This window comes from Erinaceus europaeus, chromosome 14 (genome assembly GCF_950295315.1).
Source record: "Erinaceus europaeus chromosome 14, mEriEur2.1, whole genome shotgun sequence".
Taxonomy (NCBI): Eukaryota; Metazoa; Chordata; class Mammalia; order Eulipotyphla; family Erinaceidae; genus Erinaceus; species Erinaceus europaeus.
The window spans coordinates 37,207,893-37,232,143 of NC_080175.1; the positions used below are offsets into that span (position 1 = coordinate 37,207,893).

General features: G+C 44.8%; 1 protein-coding gene across 7 annotated transcripts in view; it reads right to left on the reverse strand.

Annotated features, from left to right (window-relative positions):
- The window catches only part of GRB10 (growth factor receptor bound protein 10), a 195,293-nt gene that overhangs the window by 154,340 nt on the left and 16,702 nt on the right, over positions 1-24,251 (reverse strand). For all 7 annotated transcript variants that reach the window (XM_060171547.1, XM_060171546.1, XM_060171544.1 and 4 more), the window contains exon 2: positions 4,821-4,963. The gene's annotated coding sequence lies outside the window, so the exon portion shown is untranslated. The remainder of the gene's footprint in view (positions 1-4,820; positions 4,964-24,251) is intronic.

Here is a 24,251-nt window from a genome sequence, read left to right on the forward strand (position 1 = left end):
ATTTTTCTTTCTTTCTTTCTTTTTTAAGCTTGATAACTTTATTTTGATTATCACTAGGACTTCACCAGGGGACTGACTTTTTCAGATAGATGGAGAGCGGTCTGATACCACAGTAACAAAACAGGAGAATTATTTTTCTTTCTTTCACCCTAGATTAATGAGTTTTCGATGCTTTACATTAAAGTGCTATGCTAAGACTCCAATGTGTCTGGATGCAACAGAGGCAGCCATTCTATCAGACATTTCTTTGAGATCTTGCCATGTTGAAGGAATTGTGCTAGGCAGACCAAGAACGCTGAGATACAAGACAAAACCCTTGTTCTCAGGCATAATCCAGTGACAGAGAGAAGCAGGTTGGATTAAGTGTCCCAAATGTGGCAGAAATCAAACAACATAATGCTCCACAGGGAGAAACTAAAAGTCTGGCAGAGACAGACAGAGAAAGAGAGAGAGAGAGAGAGGGGAGATGCTTTCAATTTGGAGCGGACTACAGAGACCCTGTTCATAGGAGGAAATGAGAAAAGGGAATAGAGCAGCATAAACAGAAGAGTCAAGGGAGTTTGCTGTTACAGAAACCAAAGGAAGAAACACTGCCAAAGAAGAAAGATTCAGTGGCAGAGCAGACAAGAGCTTCTGAAAGACTTGTCAAGGATCAAATCTCCGCAGGCACAACTGGGATGTTCTGCCCTGGAAAAGAGCAAGGCTCTCAAGGAGAGCCTAAGAAAGCCTTGGCTTCAAACTGCAAATGAGAACCAGCAAGAAGAGTTGGTGATGCCAAGACAGGGGCTACAACCTGAGTCTTGGTAAGTCACTACAGGGCCACAGGCAGCAATGGTGGGTCCTCTGATGGTGAATGCAGGGATAGTGAGCAGAGAGAAAGGCATCGTCCTGCTATTAATCAGAGTCCAGTCTTCTTCTAGTGTTTGCCCTTCTTCCGTAGCCAGTCAACAGCGTCAGGTTGAGCCTGATGTAAAGTTTCGAGACCTCCTTTGAATCTGGAGAGGTGGCAGTCATTGACTATGTGGGTCATAGTCTGTCTGTAGCCGCAGGGGCAGTTCAGGTCGTCTCTGGCTCCCCAGCGATGGAACATAGCGGCACACCGGCCATGGCCTGTTCGATAGGCCTGTTTGATAGCGATTGAGGAGGGCCCAATCATAACATGCTAGGTCAAAGCCGGGTTGACGCTTGCAGGGGTCTGTGATGAGGTGTTTGTTCTTTACCTCAGCTGACTGCCAACTCTGTTTCCAAGAGTCTAGAACAGAGAAGTTCAGTGTAGGCGTAGGAGACCAGAGTCAAGCGTTGAACAGGGTGGGCGAAGATATCCGGGTATATTGGCAGGTCTGGTCGAGCGTAGACGTGGGAAATGAACTTATATGATGCCACATCCTGACGAATATCTGGCGGGGCGATGTTGCTAAGAACTGGCAGCCATGGAACCGGGGTGGAACGGATGGTTCCAGAAATTATCCTCATGGAGGAATATAATTTGGAATCGACCAAGTGGACATGGGGGCTACGGAACCATACTGGGGCACAGTATTCTGCAGTGGAATAGCATAATGCCAGAGATGATGATCGTAGCGTGGAAGTGTTCGCGCCCCATGAGGAGCTGGCCAGTCTTGCAATGACGTTATTCCTCGCGCCCACCTTTGCTGCAGTTTTTATGAGATGTTCGTGAAATGACGGGATGCGATCGAGAGTAACGCCAAGATAGACTGGCTGGGCTTCATGCCGGATTCTCGTATCGTCAAGCTGCACATTAAGCTCACGCGAGGCTGAGGCATGGTGTAGATAGAAAACAGATGATACCGTTTTTTGCAGTGCTAGGGATTAGTCACCATTTTTTACAGTAATCAGATATCAGAGACATGTCTTTCGTGAGTGTTTCCTCGAGGATGTCAAACTTTAATGACTGAGTAGCACAGCAGATGTCATCGGCGTAGATGAACTTCCTTGAAGAAGTTTCTGGAAGGTCATTGATGTAAATATTAAATAGCGTAGGAGCCAGAACAGAGCCCTGGGGGAGGCCACTTGACACAAGTCTCCATCTGCTAGACTTGTTACCCAGATGCACCCGGAATCTTCTGTTTTGGAGAAGAAACAATATAGTGTTGGCCACCCATGGAGGCAGGCATCTTGAGATCTTGACTAGGAGACCACGGTGCCAGACCATGTCATAGGCTGCTGTGAGATCAACAAAGACAGCACCCATCTTTAAATTCTTCTGGAATCCATTTTCAATGTAAGTTGAGGATGCAACACTTGAGGTCAAGCTGGTCTCTGATGACTCCACACCCCAAGGGGAACATGCTCCCATATCTGAGCCAGCAGAGGAGCTGAGGCCCAAGACCCCCTGGTTCAGTGAGCAAGTCTGCCCCACCAGAGATGTCCAATTGAGAGTGGAGATCAAGAAAGGACAAAGGGCCCGGTGGCCCAAAAAGGCTCTGGAAATTCCCTCCCATTTTTACCCCTTTTATTTGATAGAACAGAGGAAAAGCTGAGAGGGGGAAAAGAAGATAGAGAGGAAGAGAGACAGAGAAATATCTATAGACCTGCTTCACCACTCCTGAAGCTCCCTGCCCCCTGCAGGTGGGGAGCGGGGTCTTGAACCTGGGTCCTTGAGCATGGTAATGTGTGCTTGCACCAGGTGCATTCACTGCTGCCCTCACAGCCCCCATATGTTCATTCATACAGACAGGGAATAATCTTAGGAGAGGGGCCTGTCCCTTATATGGTTCCCCTGATGACCCCTCTAGGAGACTCAAGCTTATCAAACTTGAGATTAATGGGGACCCATCTCCAATTCTCAGAGGGAGGAAGATATGCCCCACCCCCATGCAACCTGGTCTACCTGGCTGGACCCTACTCCTGAAGATGCTCTTGACAATGCAATTCTAAGCTCCAAGCTTCGGATTAACTATGCCAGGAGCTCTGTGTCCACATCCTATCCATGCCCACAGCCCAAGCTCAGGCTGTGGGAATGCAATGGCTCAGGCCTGTCTGCGAAGACAGCTCCACTCAGATGACAGGACTGGGAAGAGACTAATTCCCTAACCTCCCTTCAGTCCCTGGGCCTAGGTGCTCCTTCTGTTGGTGGCTACGTTCAAGTCTCCCCCTAGGCACTGCAAGCTGCAGGATATCAGAAAATGAGTACCTGGAGATAGGGCCTGATTCCAAGAAGGTGGGTTTCAACCCATGGCTGACGAGATGAGGACAGGGGAGCATGAGGACGACTGTGTGAAGGAAAAGATGGCGCTCTACACTCCAGGGAAAGCTCGTACTCAGGGCAGCAAAATTTATTCCCCAACTCTGAAAGCAACTTCCAGCTTCTAGAAGCAGAAGTTGATACACTTCTCTTCCTTGAGTGTCTGGTATCATTTAGCTAAGGTGACCTGTATACTCTACGTACCCACCACCCTTCCTTGGGTACACAGGTTCCAATAGGTGCCCAGTCTCAGTCCTACAGTTAGTGTGGCAATAAGCCCACACCTAGGGCCAATCAGCATGAAAGAGAAGGACCTGGATCCTAGTGGTGACACGCGTGGTTGAGTGCACACATTACTATGTGTAAGGACTGGAGTTCGAGCCTCTACTCCCCACCTGCAGGGGGGAAGCTTCACAAGTGCTGAGGCAGGTCTTCAGGTGTCTCTCCTTCTCCCTCTCTGTATCTCCCTGCCCCTCTCAATTTCTTTCTGTCAGAAAGAAAGAGAGAAAAAGAGAGAGGGAGGGAGGGAGGGAGAAAGAGAGAGAGAGGTGGTCCAGTGGATAAAGTGGAGGTAGCCCAGTGGATAAAGCACTGGATTCTCGATCATGAGATCCCAAGTTCAATCCCTGGCAGCACATGTACCAGAGTGATACCTGGTTCTTTCTCTCTCTCCTATCTTTCTCGTGAATAAATAAATTCTTTAAAAAAAAGAAAAGAAGGAAAGAAAGAAAGAGCAGCTGGTAGAGATCTGATACATTTGAACTTAGAAAAAAATATACAGAATCAAGCAAATTGTGTCTAAGACTTTTGAAAACTATGGTGGGTATCTATGGGAGGCTGGAGGGTAGAGATACAGAATTGGGTGGTGGGTGTGATGTTGAACTATGCACTGTAATATTACAATTTTCTAACATACCCTTAACAATTTAAAAAATTAAAACAAAAAAAAAGCAAAAATGGCCATCAGAAGCAGTAGATTCATAGTGCAGGCACACACACACACACACACACATACACACACACACACACCCAGTGATAACCTTGTGGCAATGAGAGAGAGAGAGAGAGAGAGAGCTTCCCAGCACTGACCACTTTAGGTGAAACACTGATGGAAGGATGCTCCAATGCCTGCCATGTGCACCCCAATCTCATGACAAAGAAGGCCGACTGACTCACAGCTGGTAGAAAATAATGTCCAGGGCATGAACCACACTCCTCATTTGTTCTAATTCAACTTGCCCACTACTGAGGGTCTACCCTATTCTTCTCAGGATCACCTAAGAGAAAGGCACTATCACCCCCACTTTACAAAAAACACAGAAAGCCTGCCAAGGGTGGGGGTTAGTCTGCATGGAGAGGGCTGTGTAGAGTCAGGTCTCAGGTCTTGCTCCCACACACCTCAGCACAGTGAACAAAGCCTGGGGAAAGGGAGGGAGGGAGAGAGAGAGAGAAAGAGAAGCCCCCCCCACCCCACCCCACAGGTAGGGAACATTAGAATAAAGGGGCTATTGTCCCACTTCTGCTTGCAATGACACAGACACACTTATTCATCTTGCCTTGATCAATATTTAACTGGCACGTCTCCTGCCAGGTAGGGAAGCCAAACAAGCCTTACCTGTCAGGTGCTTGCACGGGCTCTGTCTGTCCAGGTGGCCACCTGGCTTGACTGGAGGGCTCAGGGGCCAGAAAGCTGCCAGTCACAGGGCCACCACTCCCCACAGCTGCCTCCTGGGGTTCTGCATCCCGCCAGCTCCAAAGCTGAAATGTCAGAGGCCGACACTGAGTGTGTTGAGCTTGTGCAAACAGGAATCTTACACCCTACACCCAGATGAGAATTTTTATAACAGACATAGACAATCTTTTCTTTTTCCCTGAGGAGACAATTTAAAAGTCTTTGAAGAAGGGGCTGGGTGCTGGCATAGCTAGTTGAGTACACATATTACCACTGGCAAGGTACGAGCCCCCAGCCCCCTCCTGCAAGGGGGAAGAAGCTTCACAAGTGGAAAGTCTACAGCGCTCTCTCTCTCTCTTTTCCTATATCCTCCACCTCCTCTTTCAATTTCTCTCTGTCCTACTAAATAAAACAGAAAGAAAAAAACATGGCTACCAGGAGAGTCATCAAGCCTCCGTAATAATCTTGGTGGCAATTAAAAAAAAAAAAAGTCTTTGAAGAATGGAACCAAGCAAGCAAGCAAGAAGTCTAGAAGTAGTTTTCTAGCTTCCCTATCAAATAGCTAAAATAATAATAATACCCAGGAGAATGCAGGGGAGCAAAGAAATGCCCAGAGTCTCTCCTATCTAAAAAACAGGCAGGTGGAACATCAAGCCCAGACCAAAGCCCCCCAGCTTCTGCGAGGTCCTCCAGGGAGTGGAATGGTAGTGGGTGCCCTCTTGCAAGAGCAAGTTCACCTATGATTCAAGATTCAAGTCCAGATCAAAGCACCCAGCTTCCACAGAGTTCTCCCAGGCTACACCCCCCCCAACCCTAACACACAGAAACTTTCCACCACTCCAAGCCACTTGCCAGCCCAGAGCCCCCACCACCACCACCACGTCCTCCGAGTGCAGAGTATGGTGCACAGGTATTCCATGGGAAGGGGCACAAAGCAGGCTTAACTCTTGAGTCCTAGCTACTTTCTTTGCTTGTTTTTTGTTTGTTTGCTTTGTTTTCTTTTTTGTTTTTGATTTTGTTTTCATATTTTTATTGCCACATAAGGTTAACACTAGGGCTCAGTGCCTACATAGTGAATCCACCATTCCCGGCAACCATTCCCTTTCTCTCTCTTTCTCTCTTTTGATAGGATAGGCAGAAATTGAGAATGGAAAGGGAGATTAAGAGGGAAATAGAGAAACATCTGCAGTACTTGCTTCACCACTTGTGAAGTTTCTCCCTTACAGGTGGGAGATAGGGGCTTGAACCCAGTTACTTCCTTTGATTCATTCATTTGCATTTAAGGTGTAACGTTTGGGTGTAGAGCTAAGAGTGGAGATTAGAACAAAACTTCCCCTTCCTAAAGTGACTTTTTGCAAGCTGGGCAACTCCCTGGTGTTCCCTAACCCAGGGCAGGAGAGATTTGCCTCCCGGAGGACATCAGCAATACTGAGCCTTCACACATCTGTGTGAAACACACTCATAATGATGACGGGTGGGGAGGAGAAGAATAAGCCTTCCCTGATCAATCAGTGGTAGAGATAAAACCTTTGGCTTGATATAGAAGAGTTCAAAGGATAGTAACAAATTCTGGAGAGGTTGTAGGGGCAAAGTGTTGTAGGAACACTCTTGAACTGCCGGTGGGAACTAAATTGGCCCAACCACTTTGGAGAACAGTCTGGAGAACTCTCAGAAGGCTAGAAATGGACCTACCCTGTGACCCTGCAATTCCTCTCCAGGGGATATAACCTATGGAATCAAACACACCCATCCAAGAAGATCTGTGTATCCCTGTGTTCACAGCAGCACAATTTGTAATAGCCAAAACCTGGAAGCAACCCAGGTGCCCAACAACAGATGAGTAGCTGAGAAAGTTGTGGTAAATATACAAAATGGAATACTCCTCAGCTATTAAGAATAATAAACTCACCTTCTTCACCTCATCTTGGATGGAGTTTGAAGGAATAATGTGAAGTGAGATAAGCCAGAAAGAGAAAGGTAAATATGTGATGATCTCATTCATGGACTGAAGCTGAGAAATAAGAACAGAAGGGAAAACACAAAGCAGAACTTGGACTGGGTTTGGGGTATTGCACCAAAGTAAAGGACTCTGAGATGGGGTGGGGAGGGGAGGCTTTCAGGTCCTGGTGCATGATGGTAGAGGAGGACCTAGGCTGGGGGTGAGAGTGTTTTGCAGAAAAAGGAGAAATTTTATGCATGTACCAACAACTGTATTTACTTCAAACCATTAATTCCAATTAGAAAAGAAAAAAAGGAAAGCAGTGCAGAAGATCCCACGGGGCTCACTGACTAAGAAATGGCTACTTGCAGACACCGCCACTACTGATGAGAACTACTTGGCCAATCACTCAACTCACCAAGCTTCAGTGGCCCTAGCTCCAAATAGACATGAAAGCAGACTCTCCCTCAAGGGCTTTGAGGAGGATTAAAGAACTAATGTACATGATGAATTAGGAGCCAACATACAGTAACTGTGCAACAAATACGAACTCTGACAGACAGGTCAAACAATTCTTCCATTGTAGGGAGCCAAACACATTAGCCACCTGCTAATGGAAGATCTACAGATGTTGAGAAAGCATTGCTGATGGTCTGGGGATCAACAGGGGGCGGGTGATATATGATCCATGTGCAAACATTAATATCCAACTCCGCCCACCTGCAAATCAGCAACCAGCCACATGCAGGACTCAGTGTGTAGTGCTTTTTCCTTGCTGCTTCTCCCTCACACAAAACAGGCAATTGCTTAGAGGGGTGTGACTTGAATTTGGGGGAGAACACATCAATCTTGACATGAAAGTCTTCTTTAATCTGCTCACTCTTCTGTTATTTTGTGAATAAAACCTATCTGTTGTTGGAATAACTGACACGTTTCAACGGGGTCTTGTTGTTAAATTGGGGGGATTAATGGTTTATGGTTGACAGTAAATACAGTTGTTGGTACATGTGTAACATTTCTCAGTCTTCTGCAAAACACACTCACCCCAGCCTAGATTCTCCTCCACCATCAGGCAGCACAACCTGAAAGCCACCACTTCCCCTCCACCCCACAGTCTTTTATTTAAGTGCAATACACCAAACCCAATCCAAGTTCTGCTTTGTGTTTTCCCTTCTGTTCTTATTTCTCAGCTTCAGTCCATGAGTGAGATCATCCCATATTAATCCTTCTCTTTCTGGCTTGTCTTACTTCATATGATACCTTCAAGCCCCATGATGAAGTGAAAAGGGTGTCTTCATCATTTTCAATATCTGAGTAGTATTCCTTTGTGTCTATAGACCATAGCTTTCTCAGCCACTCATCTGTTGTTGGACATCTGGGTTGCTTTTAGGTTTTAGCTATTACAAATTGTGCTGCTATGAGCATAGGTGTACACAGATCTTTTACAAAGTTTTATTTGGGGGGGGATTGTTTTACAATGAACCAGAGGTTGGGAAATAGATTTAGAATCACCATTAAGGGCAGCATGTGCCTATGGATCACATTTAATCCTCGTGTAAAAGATCTTTCCTCTCTTTCTCAAATAATCTGATTCCCTGAATTCTTGTAAGAATGATTTCGAATCACTTCCAGATGAGATCGGGTGTGTTAGGGTGGTAAAGCCATACACGAGAATCACTTCCAAACACATTCTTCCTCTACATGCCTTCAAATCTATAATCTGTGCCTGGGAGGCTAACAAAAGGGCTCAAGAGAGAGGAAGGAAGCATAGTGGTGATGCAAAAAGACTCTCATGCCCGAGGCTCCAAAGTCCCAAATGCCACACCACAATTTTAAAAGATGGTATTGTATCCATTGGAATAAAATGGATGGAACAGAGGTGATTAGGCTTAGTGAGACTAAGAGGTGAAAACCAAGTACGGAGGGCCAGGTGATAGCACAACTGGTTAATCACACATGTTAAGATAGGCAAGGGCCCAGATTCAAGCCCCCAACCCCCACCTGCAGGGGAAAGCTTTACAAGCAGTGAAGTAGGGCTGCAGGTATCTTTCTCTCCCCCTCTCCCTCTCTATCTCCCACCACTCATGATGTCTCTCTGTCTTTATCATATATGTTTCACTGTTTGTGAAATATAGGCAATTAAATATCAGTGACCTTGAGAGAGCCAGTGTAGTTTCCAGTGGAGAGGATAGGGACACTGCACTCTGGTGGTGGGGACAGTGTTGTATGCTTTACATTGGTTTGTTCTAGCTCTCCCCCGCCAAGAGAACTGGATCAGTCCTGTTAGTTTCGCGGGCCTGCTTGGCCCCGCCCCTGGGAACCCCAAGAGAGGGCCAGAGTTCCAGAGTTCCACAGTTCCTGAGTTCCAGAGTTCGAGAGTTGGAGAGTTGCAGAGTAAGAGAGTGCTTGGCGCCGCCACGGGAAAGAGGCAACAGAGTTCTGTTTGGTGATTAGTTTGTCTTAGTTTATGAATTGTTGTTCCTGAATAAAGAAATACAGCTTCCCTGCCCAGCCGTATGTCTCTGGTCGTCTCTGTTACCCGCCCGTGAAGCTAGCCTGGCCAGCTGGAGCCTCCGAATTTTCAAAAACAAATGGCACCCATGTGGACCTGACCTGCGCATCTCTCAGATAAGTGAAGACAATTTGGCTACCTATGCACTATGGCCTTCTCTTCTGCTTGTGAAGAGATCTCCAAAGGACTCTGCTCTTTCTTCACGAGACTGTTTTGCTGTTTCTGGAACATTTATCTCTGGACCACTCTGTGGTTTCCACTCGCTTGGGCGAACTCAGAACAGCCAGCGGGAATAGGCAGCGGGCGGGAGGCAAGGCGCGGAGCTGCTGTTTCCACCTGGTTAAACAGCCAGCCGGCCGGCTGCGCCCAGACAACCCTGTGCACCGTGCCCGCAGCCCCGCAGCCTGCAGGAGGCTGACGCCAGCACACAAGAGCCAGACGCCAGCACACAGGAGCCCGATGCCAACATGCTGGAGCCCGATGCCAACACGCAGGAGCCTGATGCCACCACACAGGAGCCCAATGCCAGCACACAGGCCAGCCCACAGGAGCCGGCTCTTCAACGCGTGGTGCAGGGCACTGGACGCGTGATCCCTCCACACTGCTCGGCCACTGCGAACAGGGCAGCAGTCATGGCAGGGCCATGGGACAGGGCCGCGGCAGCCTATCATGGCTGCCACCCCTGGGCACCTCGGCCCGCGCCTTCTACAAAGCTGGCCCGCCCGCCCTCTTGCTATGAATTCTGGAATGATCCCGGACCTCCCGGACTCCCGGGCTCCCTGCCGAAACTGGGCACACGAGATCTCCAGCTGCCGGTCCGGTCTGAAGGCAGACAAGCTGGAGTACGCAGAGATTTGTACAGAGATCGCAACCTGCAATTCCTAGAAGTGAAGCTGCCCAAGAGACCACCACTGGACAATGCATCCCCCCAACAACTAAGACAGTACAGATTTAAATTCGTGTTTAAAATGACATGTTTTCGTAACAAAGGTTTCTCTCCTAGTATATTAATGATCATGTTTATGTGTATGTTTAAAGTTTGGTAAACAGTAACTTTAAGGCTAAATTCTTACTAGTCAAAGTTAAATGAAAAAGGCTTTCAACGTAATTCTCATAAAGATAAAATTAACTTACATTTAAAGTCTGAGGTAAAAATTAGTTAACAATCAATATATTTTAACTAAGTTGGTCTAAACAAAAGGTTAAATAGACTTGTTGATATGTAAAACTCTCCATTACCTTCTCTATAAGAAATGGGAGATGGCACAATGGCTATGCTAATTATTCTCATGCCTGAGGTTTCCTTTCCTGCGCACAACTAGGGTGTGACTCCATCTTGAATGGGTGTAACAAAAGGTTAAAAGACATTGTTGATATGTAAAAGTCTCAAATTCCTTCTCTATTAGAAATATGCTAATAACAAGTTTTGTTTCATAGTAAGTAAATTGCAGCCAGCTGCCTTTGGGACTCTAGGCCGTTCCCCACCCCCATACAAATGTCCGTCGAGACAAGTACGCCCCCCAGAGGCAAGAAATGTTTTTTTTTAAGCTGATAAAGTTTTGCCCACAGAGGCAAGAAATGACCCCCTCAGGCCTTCCCTTGACAGCACACTGGTTCTTGTTACTTGCTTACATGTTTCTCCATGTTTGTGTCAGTTTCTTTTTTTAAAAATGCCTGTATGATATATGTTTCTGTTCACCCCACACCCTTGATACTGTAGTCATTTAGTTAAAAAGAAAAGGGGGAATTGTTGTATGCTTTACATTGGTTTGTTCTAGCTCTCCCCAGACAAGAGAACTGGATCAGTCCTGTTAGTTTCGCAGGTCTGCTTGGCCCCGCCCCTGGGAACCCCGAGAGAGGGCCAGAGTTCCAGAGTTCCACAGTTCCTGAGTTCCAGAGTTCGAGAGTTGGAGAGTTGCAGAGTAAGAGAGTGCTTGGCGCCGCCACGGGAAAGAGGCAACAGAGTTCTGTTTGGTGATTAGTTTGTCTTAGTTTATGAATCGTTGTTCCTGAATAAAGAAATACAGCTTCCCTGCCCAGCCGTATGTCTCTGGTCGTCTCTGTTACCCACCCATGAAGCTAGCCCGGCCAGCTGGAGCCTCCGAATTTTAACAACAGGACAGTATGGGATTATAGCCCTATTCCCTTACAGTTTTGTTAATCAATATTAAGTAATTAATTAAAAATAATAAATATAAAAAGAAATACAGGCAACTAGAGTCAAAAATTTTCAAAAGAAAAAAAAAGATAACCAAACTGTCTCTCAGACTTTCTGAGAACGATTGTGGTGTGTGTGTGTGGGGGGGGGGGGTGGGGGGAGCAGGCAGGGGGCACAAAACTTTGGAGGTAGGTGCAATATTCAACTCAATGACTGAAAACTTACAATCTTATAAACCACAATTAAATCTCTAATAAAAATAATATTTTAAAAGATAGCCCATCCAGAACAACAGCCAGTGCCACCAACCCCCAAGGAGCAAAAACTGACTCACCCCACACACCAGGCTGGCAAAGGCATGGCACCCACCGAGTAAGTGGTGCCCACGTCCCCAGCCACCCACCACCCACCTGTCAGGGCTCTCCATGCTTAGCCACACAGGGACTGGAGATCTGAGAGAAAATATGAACCAGGGCAAAACACACAGAGGGCCTTAACGTACTTCCAAAACCTCTCAGAAACAAAGGGCCTCTTGATTTCTGTTTAAGATCTTTGATATCTTCCCAAAATTCTTGGGTTCATATAAAGTTCTTCTTCTGTCTCACTTTCTCACACTAAATATTTAGAGTAATAACAGCGACTATTTAGACACTCAACAAGTCCCAACTTTCGTGACAAGGATATTCAGCCTGTTCAACCAGGCAGCTCCCAGTTGATGCCTTCTGCCTTCTCAAAAGGGGAAAGAATGCCTTTCACTGGAAAAAAATAACATTGAAGATGGAACTGCTGTTAGAGACCACTACGCTCTCACAAAGTGAGGAAGCACATGTGAGGACAAATAGAGAAATGCACAAAGGAAACGAGACCAAATTGAAAGCAAGTTTCTTCAAGAAGTAATTATAAAAAATGTTCAGAGTCATAGAAGGGAAAACACTAAGAAGAACTTGAACTGGATTTGGTGTACTGCAGCAACGTAAAGGACTCTGGGGCAGGGTGGGGGGTGGGAAGTGTTCAGGTCCTAGGACAGGATGGTGGAGGAGGAGCTAGGTGGGAGGTTAGAGTCCTATATGGACAACTGAGAAATGTTGCACATGTATAGACTACTGTATTTTACTATTGACTGTAAACCATTGTTCCCCCCAATAAAGGGGGAAAAAACATCAATTGGCATGACTATCAGGAATTTTAAAAAAAGGTTCAGAGTCTATTGCCAAAAATCTGTGGATAGCTTACAGCCGGGTTACCAAATGGAGTTGAAATCAGGCTACCCAAAATCACTTTTATCAAATGCATCTTCAAATAAGCCCACTGCTCCGAAAATGTTCCCAATGCTTTGCTTTTCCAGTGGGGGTGGTAGGACATGAGGACAAAGGGGAATTGGCAGGAGAAGGGTGTTAAAATGTTCCTAGTTATGACTACAGAATACGAGCTCAGACCTACAGGGTTACAGAGGTTACAAAGGCTCCTGTGTTGAATATGGGTCTCAGATCAAATCGATGAGGTTCACAGTTAATAATATTTATATACTTTTCCTATATTTGGGAGATACTCTCTTCCCTGACCCAGGTTTCAGTCCTAGTTCCAACTCTGACACCATTTCCCCAGACAATACCTTTAGCCCACTTGCATGTTAGCTGTTGGGCTCTGTCAAAAATGAGTAAAGTTATGGGCCCCTTGGAATATACCTAAAATAGACCTACTATCCTTTACCAAAATGGAGACCCCCAAATCTCATCTGTTATAGTCTTAACTTTAAGGTCCTGATTATTGAATAATTTGTTCTGCTTTATATCTTAACTCTTTTTTAGCCACCAAGTTACAGATGCTACCATGATGCAGCCTGACTTCACTGGACAGATGACCTCACCAATGTACCCTGGAACATCACCTCTCCAGAACCCTGCCCCATTAGGGAAAGATAGAAACAGGCTGGGAGTATGGAACGGCCTGCCAATATCCATGTTCAGCAGAGAAGCAATTACAGAAGCCAGACCTTCCAACTTCTGTACCCCATAATGACCCTGGGTCCATACTCTGAGAGGGATAAAGAACAGGAAAGCCTCCAATAGAGGGGATGGGATACAGAGTTCTGGTGATGGGAATTGTGTGGAATTGTACTCCTCTTATCCTATGGTCTTGTTGGTCATTATTGAATCACTTAAATTGATATATATCAATTAAAAAAACTAAACAAAAAAACCCCAGGGCTACCCTACTGGAAAGATAGAAATGGGCTGGGGATAGGGATCAACCTGACAACATCCATGCTCAGCAGAGAAGCAATTATAAAAGCCAGAACTCCTATCTTCTGCACCCCAAAAAGAATTTTGGTCTGTACTGCCAGAGGAGTAAATATTAGGGGAAGATGACCAGAAGGCTCTGAACTCCAATTCCATCAGGACCCAGAGAGAGAAGAGGAAAAAAGGAAGGACACTCAGAAATTTTAATAGGTGTAGGTGTGGCTTAGAAAAAAAGAAGGCAGGACCATAAAAGGGGGGAGGGGGAATACACATAATTATAGATAGTTATAGAAATAATAGTCAACTCCTATCTGTGACCTTGGGAGAACTACTGCAGTTTCCAGTGGAAGGAATGAGGACAAAGAACTGTGGTGGTGTGAACAGTGTGGAATTACACCCCTGGTATCTCATAATTTTGTAAATCAATATTAAATTACTCATAAAATTAAATAAATAAATACCAGAGCCATTTCACCTAGATGCCAACATCACATGCTGAAGCCATCAACCATGGGGAAATTGTGCAACATAACTAAGTCCTGGTCCATGGGGGCCTGGGAAAGGGCCTCTTTTAGTGCCCTTCCCATCCTCGATGCTGAGGTAGCATGAATACCCTACCCAACCAGCCCCCATCACTGAAAGTGATACAACTTAACCAGAAGTCTACAGGGCCCAGTTCCGGGGTCAATCAAAACAAAAGCCTTAACTGTCCTCACCCTGGGGGCCACAAGTGCACAAGAAGTCTCAACCAATGGCATGTCCAGGTCACAGCATGGCAAAGCACAGAGATCAAGAGACAGCTAAGCAGGAAGCAGAGCACTCCCCTCCAGAATGGGCCCCAGACTCAGGAGGGGAAAAGGGAAGGAGTAAGAGTGAGCTGGCAACTCAGTGCCCCAAGCTGGAGGTGAATGAGTGTTTGCTGAAGGGTGAGATGTGCTGACATATCTATATCAGGCAGATAAGGAAATATACCCATGACAACAACCCTGAAAGTCAATGCTTCCTTTATAAAGTGATTAAAAAAAAAAATCAGGTCCCAAGTCAACTCAACAGAGGAGCAGAAGAATGCATGTACACAGAGCAACTGACCAGAAACCAGACAAAAAAGTACCTGGTCAGTATAACTGACACACAGTGTGCAAACTTTAGTCCTGAGGATGTCCTCACACAGAATAGAGAGATATGGAAGACCTGGACAGATGGAAGGAAGCATACCCATCCCCTAGATGGGAAGATCAAACATCACAAGGGCAGTGGAACTGTACTACATGAGTTCACCAGGCTTGCAAGCCTGAGGGCCGAGAGACCGCACATTTAATTCCTGGCACCACTCTACACCACTCTACTCTATCTGAGCATCTCTCTGATACAGAGTTGAATTCAGAAATCTTTTTGTAAAACCATTAAGCACCACAAAAGTCTGTAATGTTCTGAAATGTAGTTAGCTGAGAATTTTTAATTACTTTTATAAATGACATCAGTGGAAAAATCGCCAAAACTAACAAAATACACAGCAAGATTGTTGTCCGCTGTGGAGTATTGAGGGGGAATCGTTCTTAGCACATTGTGAAGTAGAAAGCAACAGTACCTTAAATGATGTGAAACTGGCATGCTCCCAGAGGGATAGAGAATGGGAAAGCTATCGGGGGAGGGGGTGGGATATGGAGATTGGGCGGTGGGAATTGTGTGGAGTTGTACCCCTCATACCCTATGGTTTTGTTAATTAATCCTTTCTTAAATTAAAAAAAAAAATTTAAAAAAAACTCAAGCATTAAAAAAATCTCGAGAGAAAATATTAACCATGCCACACAGCAATATGTACTTCACCAGTCTCTTATGTATTAAAAAAAAAAAAAAAGATAGCATAAGCAGCCCAGTGTACAAACCTGGAGAAGATGGAAGCAATTTGCACTTGCACTTAAATGTACTTAACCTTAACCAGTTAACTATGAAAAATGCAAGATAGTAGCAGTAAATGATCTGTCATTTCCTCATTCATCAGTTGCTGGAAAGGACCCTACTCTAGGAACCTGCAAGTCATCTCCTGGGGATATATCCTAAGGAACCAAACACATTCATCCAAAAAGATGTGTGCGTACCTTCTCCAGAAATGTACAGACTGCCCCCTGGGGCTTTGTCACCCTTTCCTCTTTGAGCAGCCTCTCCTCTAGCCACGTGGTCACTCACTCTGGACACATAGGCACCAGACATTTTCCCCTGAAAGCAGAGCCAGGGACTGGGCAGTGGCAACACCCAGTGAAGTACACGTGTTAGTAAGGACCCAGATTCCAGCCCCTGCTCCCTACCTACAGGGAAGATGCTTCAGGAGCTGTGATGCAGGTCTGCAGGTTTCTCTCTTTGTCTCTCCACCTCTATTACCCCCTCCCTCTCAATTTCTCTCTGTCCTATCCAATTTTAAAAAAGAGAAAAAAAGGAAAAGAAAAGAAAAGCAGTGGATTCATAATGCATGCAGCAAGCCTCAGTGATAACCCTGGTGAGAAAGAAGGAAAGGAAGGAAGGAAGGAAGGAAGGAAGGAAGGAAGGAAGGAAGGAAGGAAGGAAAGACGGAAGGAAAGACGGAAGGAAAGAAGAAAGGAAGGGAGGAAGGGAGGGCCAGGCTGCCACTAGCTGCAGTAATATCATTATGTCAGCTGCCATCAGCAGCCCCACACTACCCGAGACACTCTGCCATACTGCACCCCCCAATGAGCCCCTACTCTTACATGAGTCTATAACCCACCCACAAACAGCCCTCCTCCTGGGCCTATCTTTTTAAATTTTATTTTAAGGTCTATTGTGTCATATATGAGAATAACTGTTCCTGCCACCCCCCTTTTTTGTGGTCCACTGGCTTGTATGGTAGTTTTCCATCCTTTCACTTTGAGTCTGTTTGTCTTGTTAAGATTGGTGGGATTCCTGTAGACAGCATGTGCTTGGGTTGTGTTTTCTCATCCATCTTCCTACTCTGTGCCTTTTAATAGGTGAGTTCAGGCCATTGACATTTATTGATACTATAGACTGAAGATATTTTAAATTTCCATTTATTTATTTGTATTATCTTTATTTATTGGACAAGGACAGAAAGAAATTGAGAGGGGAGGAGGAGTTAGGGAGATATCTGCAGACCTGTTTCACTGCTCGTGAAGCTTCCTCCCTGCAGGTGGGGACCAGGGGCCTAAACCTGGGTCCTTGTGCACTGTAACATGTACACTCACCAGGTGCTTCACCACCCGCCCCCAGACTGAAGATATTTTAATGCCATTATTCTAAATTTGTAGATTGTTCTGATATATGGCATGTTTATGGTGATTTGACTGTTTATAGGAGACCTTTCAGAACTTCTTTCAGGGCAGGGTTGGTGATAGTTGACTCTTTCAATTGTTGCTTGTCTGAGAAGGTTTTTATGCCTCCATCTAGTCTGATTGACAGTCTAGAAGGATACAGTAGTCTTAGCTGAAAGCCTTTCTCATTGAGCACTCAATAGATATCTTGCCATTCTCTTCTGGTCTGTAGTGTTTGTGTAAGTCTGCTGCTAATCTTATGGGTTTTCCTCTGTAGGTGAATCTTTGTTTTTCTCTTGCAGCCTTCAGGATCCTTTCTTTATCCTTATTCCTTTTCATTCTAAATACGATGTGTCTTGGTGTCTTAGGCCTAGATTAATTCTGTTTGAGACTCTGGGCTTCTTGAACCTCCAGGCCCTTTATGTTGTTTAGAGTAGAGAAGTTCTCAGCTACTATATCCTGTAGAATGCTTTCTTCCCTCTCTTTTCTTTCTTCCTCTATTAAGCCAATAATGTGTATACTACTTCTTTTGTAATCATCCCATAAGTCTCTACTGTTGTTTTCAGTAGCTTTTAATCTCTTTTTTAGTTCTCTTACTTACCCCTTAGTTTTCTCTCATTTATCCTTCATCTTGCTAATTGTTTTCTGCCTCAGTTATTCTGCTCTCTCTCCCCTCTATTGTTTTCTGTAATTCAACTATTTTGTTACCCTGTTCAGATATGGCATTAGCTTATTCAGCTAGTTGTGCTCTTAACTTAGCTATTTCAGCTTTCAACTCTAATTACCTTGAGATAATTAGTGTTTTAAGGGTCTCATCTGTTGTTTCCCCATTTCTGATGATACTTCTTTCAAAAGCTTTCATCATTCCTGTAACTATTGCATCAATTACTGTTGGGATGTCTTCATTCTTATGTGCTTCTACCTTTTGGGGACTCTGATCTAGACTTTTGTTCTGGTTCATTACTGCAATGATTCTTCTCAGTTTAACCATTATATTTGGTGTGTTATGAGGTCCCTTTCTCACTACTTTTCAATATACTAATCACACTTGCCTGGATTGACTTGTGTCTAAGTAAGGTACTTAAGAGTTCACAGTTTTGATTTTAACCGTTTTTTTAATATTATCTCAATCCCTGAGGTTAAGCACAGTGGCTGTTAAACCTTCTTATGTTGTTTATTGTCCCTGCAGGCTATGGAAGCCTGACAGCTTTTTAACTATAAGTATGATTTTTAACTATATATTTTTTTAAAAGTTTAACTAAAAGTAGAGCTGTTTAACTATAAGTAAAAACCAAAAGTAAGTAGACTCTTTAGCTTAATCATTCACTGGTGACCAAGAGATAAAACAGGGTGGAGGATAAATAGCACAATGGTTATGCAAAGGGGCTCCCATGCCCCAAGGGTCCAAAGGCCCAATCCCCCACTCCACCACTAGCCAGACCAAGCCAAGCAGCACTCTGCGTTTCTGAATAAATCTTGATTTATGGGGGAATTATTCACCTTTTTTTCTTAATTTATCAGAACTGTGTGAAAGGGTTCGTACTATAGAGCCACACCTCCAGACTACTGGGAGTGTAGGTTTTCTCCAGACCCACCAGCTAGTTTTCTGCCCATGATGTCAGTACAGGGGTTCCCTACTGATGTTTCAGCCCCTGGAGGGCAACAGCAATGGAGATCCACAGTTGTAAATTGGTGAGGTTTTGGTGATCTCCCTTTAGCAGTATTTTTGTTGATAAAACTAAGACCAGAGGTGGTGTGTCAACTGGCAAACAGATGGACTGGTACCACCCACTCCCAAGTAGGTACAGGCTTTTAGCCCAAGGAATCGGTCCATAAGCCCCTCTCTGTTCATGAGCCACACGTGTTTGCATTTAGCTATAGCTCAGAGGGTACCCAAAGTAATCCTAGTCCTATCTTGTTGAATTTTCAGGTGATCCTCTTTGCTATTCCTTGTTGATTAGGGAGAGTCAAAGGAAGCTGCTGCTACTCCATAGCCATGACTCCAGAAGTCCCGGGAATCTTGTTGTTATACCATCACTGAAAGGGAAGTGAATCTGAAAAACACCAGAGCACACCAGGCACTATTTCTCTTATCTGAGAGAGGAGAAGAAAAAAGGAAGGATTCCTCAGAAGTGATAAAAGATATAGGTATATCCTCAGAAGTGATAAAAGATATAGGTATAACTTAGAAAGGAACTGAAGGCATGACTAGAGAAAATATTGGCAAAAAATAGATATATATTAGATATAAATATAGTTAAGATACAGATACATAGTTATAAAGTCAGCCCATATCCATTGGAAGACATTGGAAGAATTATTGCAGTTTCCAATGGAAGGGATGGGACACAGAACTCTGGTGAGAACCCTGGGAATTATATTTCTAATTTCTTATAATTGTATAAATTACTAATAAAAATATTAAAAAGAAATGGTCAACCTGAAGAGGTAAAAATCTTGCCCCCCCAAATAAAAAGCTAACTTGTACTGTTACCTCAATTTAGAATTGCCTGGGAGAAAAAAAGAGAATATTCTTTCTCAGTCACTCAGATCATCTTTAGTCATGAAGAGAAGACACCACCCTGCAGCTCTCATGAAACCAAGAACTGCTAAAAGCTAAGTGGTTTTATTTTCCCTAGAAATTACCTCTTTATGCGGCTGCCTTTAGTCATACACTAATTCACTCCTGACTGTTCCCTGTGTTCTCAGTCTTCAGAGCTATCAGCTAGAGAAGCATCCCAGAATAAGGGTCCCAAAGCTAGATTATTTAGGATAATTCATACAAGATGTCAGAAAACGGACCAAATATCAGGTCTGAACCCTGCTATGGGAACCCAGAAAGAGAAATGGGCATTGGGGAGACAACAAAAAAAAAGTGGTTCTGCAAAAGATTTTCATGCCTGAGGCTTCCAAGTCCCAGGTTCAATTCCCAGCAGCACCATAAGCAAGAGCTGAGCAATACTCTGGTAAAAAGACAGACAGACAGACCAACCCTGATACATGTAATATCAAGTGTTGCTGTTATCAATTATGCAAAAACTTCAAGCCCATGTTGAACGATATTCCACAAGAACTTGGGCTGTGGCTACAGCAGACCCACAGTTATTGGCAATCTCCAAGGGTAACAATTCTAAACAATAGCAGACTCCTTTAGGAACCCTGGCTCTTCCCACATCATCCACTAAAAGCAGGCTCCTCTTAGCTGGTATGGTGTGTCCAGTGTACTAGAAATACAGGTCGGTGAGAGGAGTAGAAACCACTGAGGTAACAGGAGTTCCAGGCATGTCACTTCTGTACTGAGGTGAATGCACCTCAAAAGAATTAGGGTTTCTCATTCCATGCAAAGGGAATTCAGGGCTCAGCTGCACTACCAAGACATAATTGTTTCCTTCCTACACCTCTTCTTCCCACAGTGAGCCATTAACACAGCCTAACCCACCATGGTCATGACAGACTGGCCTTACATGGTCTTCTGTAAAGGTTACTAGAGCTAATCTCAATCTCATCTCATTAGAATGCTATTATGCCAGAAGCTTATTAAAGGTCAGAACCATCACACCCCACAGGGAAGGAATGTTCCTATGAGCTACTGAAACAACCTGTTTGCAGAAACAGAGCCGTTATGCTCCACTTCCCTTGCCCCCTATCTACTTCCCTCTTCACCAAGTTTACCGGCCCTTAACATGACACCATGTCTTCTGGACATGCTCCCCACTTGGTGTGGTAGGATGAAAAAAATCAGTATGTGGACTCTGTCCCAGACTCCAAGCACACAAATCCTGAACCCCTTGGACTCTCCAGTGTTGTATATTTTGTACAATAATAAATCACAGGTGAGTGGGGAGTCCAAGACGGCATCCTGGCCACCACAAAGCCCAAGGCAAGATGGTAGTCTCAGACCTTATGGTCTTACTCTCCTGCTTCCAGAAAGGGGTGAGGGATTGGAGATAAGAGTTAATCATCAGGGGTCGGGTGATGGCTCACCTGATGAGTGCACATACTACAATGCACAATGACCTGGGTTCAAGCCGCTGGCCCCCACCTGCAGGGGGAAAGCTTCATAAGTGGTGAAGCAGTAAAACAGGTGTTTCTCTGTCTATCTCTCTACTTCCCTCTCAATTTCTCTCTCTACCCAAATAAATAAATAAATAAAATATTTTTTAAAAGAGACTTAATCATCAATGGTCCATGAGCTCAGCATTCATACCAATGCTATGAAGTCTGTGAAACATCTAACTGCAGGACAAAGATGGAATCAAATAAGAGTCTACATGATATTAAGAACCTGGAGTAGCTCAATGAAAAGAGCTGGAGGAGTACTGCAGCTTAGTGCTTTTCTAGGTGGTGAAAAAGCTACAAGCTGAGCTAAGAAAAACTTAAGACAACATGGCTGACTGGAAAGGATACAAAAAATCCATACACACCACCACCACCATTTTCTGCCTATCTCTTCCATGTGACTACTCCTAAGTGGTATCCTTTTAAAAAGTAAAGTACTTATAAAGTGCTTTTCTGAATTGTCACTCATTCTAGTGAACTGTCAAGCCAGAGAAAAGAGTGGCAGAAATCTTCATAACCACTGACTGAGCGAGAAGTAAGGATGGCATCTGAGCAGTGACAATCTTCCCACAGTCTTGAGCACTTTTAAACCACAGGATGTGAACTTACCCTAGATACATAATGCCTGAATCCAACTGAATTTCAGGACAACCTGTTGGTGTCTTGAAAGCAAACAAACATTTGGTGTCAGAAGGGCTGTGAGTATAAACAGCCTGATAAGGGACAAGCAGTAAGGCCCCCCTCCCTCTCCACCTCCACTGTCCCTCTGCACAGCCCCCTCTGGAGCAGCTCAGCCCAGCCCTTTGACTCTGGGGATAGTGGGGTACCGAGGTCTTCTATCAGCACAACACAGCTAGGATGGCCACAAAGGGAGCAACCACAAAGCACAGCGGCCTCCTCACCTGCCAGGCTACCGTAGGCATACCTCTTCCCAGACACGTACTCTCTGGGTTGGAGAGAACTCAACCAGAGCCAACCTGGACTGCTACTCAAGGACGCGAAGGAGATGACTCAAGAGAGGCAATGCAATTCTTTATTGATCAGAGAACCAAGGCTTTTAAAGGGCAGACCAGGAAGTGGCAAGTCAGAAATGAAAATGGCAAAGAAAGGCAAAAGGGACTGGGAAATGTAGGAACTTCCTTAGCAACTGTTGCAAGGGTTTTAATTGGTAGGATTAATAATAGCCTGCAGGCAGGGAGGATCTTGAGAGTAGAAAGAAGATAGATCAAAGGAATGGAATGGGAGGGGATCTTTCAGGCAAAACAATGATTATGTAGATAACAAGTCTGATAAGACAAGAGGATGGATGTCGCTTCAAGTCAAGCCCTGCCAAGCTCAACCACATCCTCACAATTTCCCAACATCTCCCCCTTTCTTTTTATCTAATGGCCATACTATTAGGAACACAGGATGCTTTGTGAGACAGGGAGTCTGATAAGATGGGGCAAACCTTTGGGGTACTCCTGTCCCTCCTTGCTCAACCTCTTGGTAGAGAGAGAGACTGACAGAATAGATGCACTCCTCAGGTCAAGCCATGCCAGGCTCTACCACATCCTCACAATTTCCCGACACTCAACCTTCTCACATCATTGACATGGGCTCAGTGATCAATGTCACCTCTTCGGTCTCCCCAGTGTCTGCAGACAACTCTTCTCAGTCCCAAAGTTCCCTTAGGTGACACCCAAAGAGGGGTGTCCACAATGCTTCACTTAACCCTTAGTTCTCTTAATTCAGAAAACATTTTCTTAAAAAAATTAAAATATGGTAGCGCTGTGGGTTGAGCACATGTGGCGCAAAGCGCAAGGACCAGTGTAAAGATCCAAGTTCAAGCTCCCAGCTCCTCACCTGCAGGGGAGTATCTTCATAGGTGGTGAAGCAGGTCTGCAGGTGTCTGTCTTTCTCTCCCCTTCTCTGTCTTCCCCTCCTCTCTCCATTTCTCTCTGTCCTATCCAAAAACTTGATGACATCAATAACAACAACAATAATAATTACAAAAATTAAAAAAGGGCAAAAGGGAAAATAAATAAATATTTAAAAAAATAAAAAACACAAATATAAATATATATATATATATATATGGTTTCAGAACCTTTCACCTAAGACCAAACCACAAAGGCTGGGCACACCTAGTAGAGCACATGCATTACCATGCACAAGGACCTGGGTTCAAGTCCCAGGTCTTTTGCAGAGAAATTTTATTAAGTGGTGGAATAGTGCTGCAGGTGTTAGCCTCTCTCTCCCTCTCTTTTTTTTTTTTCTCTATCATTAAAAAAAATGGGGACAAGGTGGTGGCATACCTGGTTGAGTACACATGTTACAAGGACCTGGGTTCAAGTCCCCTGGCCCCATCTGCAGGGAGTAAGCTTTCCAGGTGGTGAGTCACTGCTGCAGGTGTCTCTTTCTGTCTTCCTCTCTACCTTCCCCTCAATTTCTGACTGTCTCTATATAGTAAATAAAGATATTTTTTAATCTTTATTTAAAAAAAGAAAAAAGAAAAGGAAGAAGGAGGAGGAGGGGGAGGAAGATGAAGAATGACCACTGGGAGCTGTAGAGCTGATGTTCAGGCATCACATGCAAGCAATAAAGAATAAAATAATAAAAAGCCACTAGCAAACTGGCAAGACCAAATAGGAGGACAGTGAGTTCTGAGAGCAGCTGAGAGGGAACAGGGGAGGGGGAGGACTGTCACATCTGGAGAGTGGCTCAGCTGTGCTCCCCACAGGGCACACTGGCTGGGGTTAGTCCTCACAGCTCTGTCCCCTGCAGGGTCTCCTCTGCCTGCAGTACCACCCCCAGCTGGGGCAGAGGGAACACTGCCCATGACCAGTATCTCCAGATTCTAGCAGTTGTAGTTTTAGCCTGGAAAAACCAAGAGTCCAGTAGGCTGGGGCAGGCAGGATGCAGGGGAAACTCAGACCCCCCACCCCAGGAGCTGCCAGGCTACACCCCACTCTCTTGGTGAAAAAGATGATACTTTCAAGCTTGAGAACATGCTTAGCAGGAAGAAAGAGGATATGTTTCTGACCTGAAAAGGTGAGATTTACTCTCCTAAATGGGGCACAGACCATGCTAAGACCTGTTCTTTCTACCCAGGAGTCACTGCATCCTGAAGAGAAAGTGTCCATTTTGGAGAATTTCTAGAGAAAAAAAGAAACCAAAAATAAAACAGGAGGAGACCCACTAAG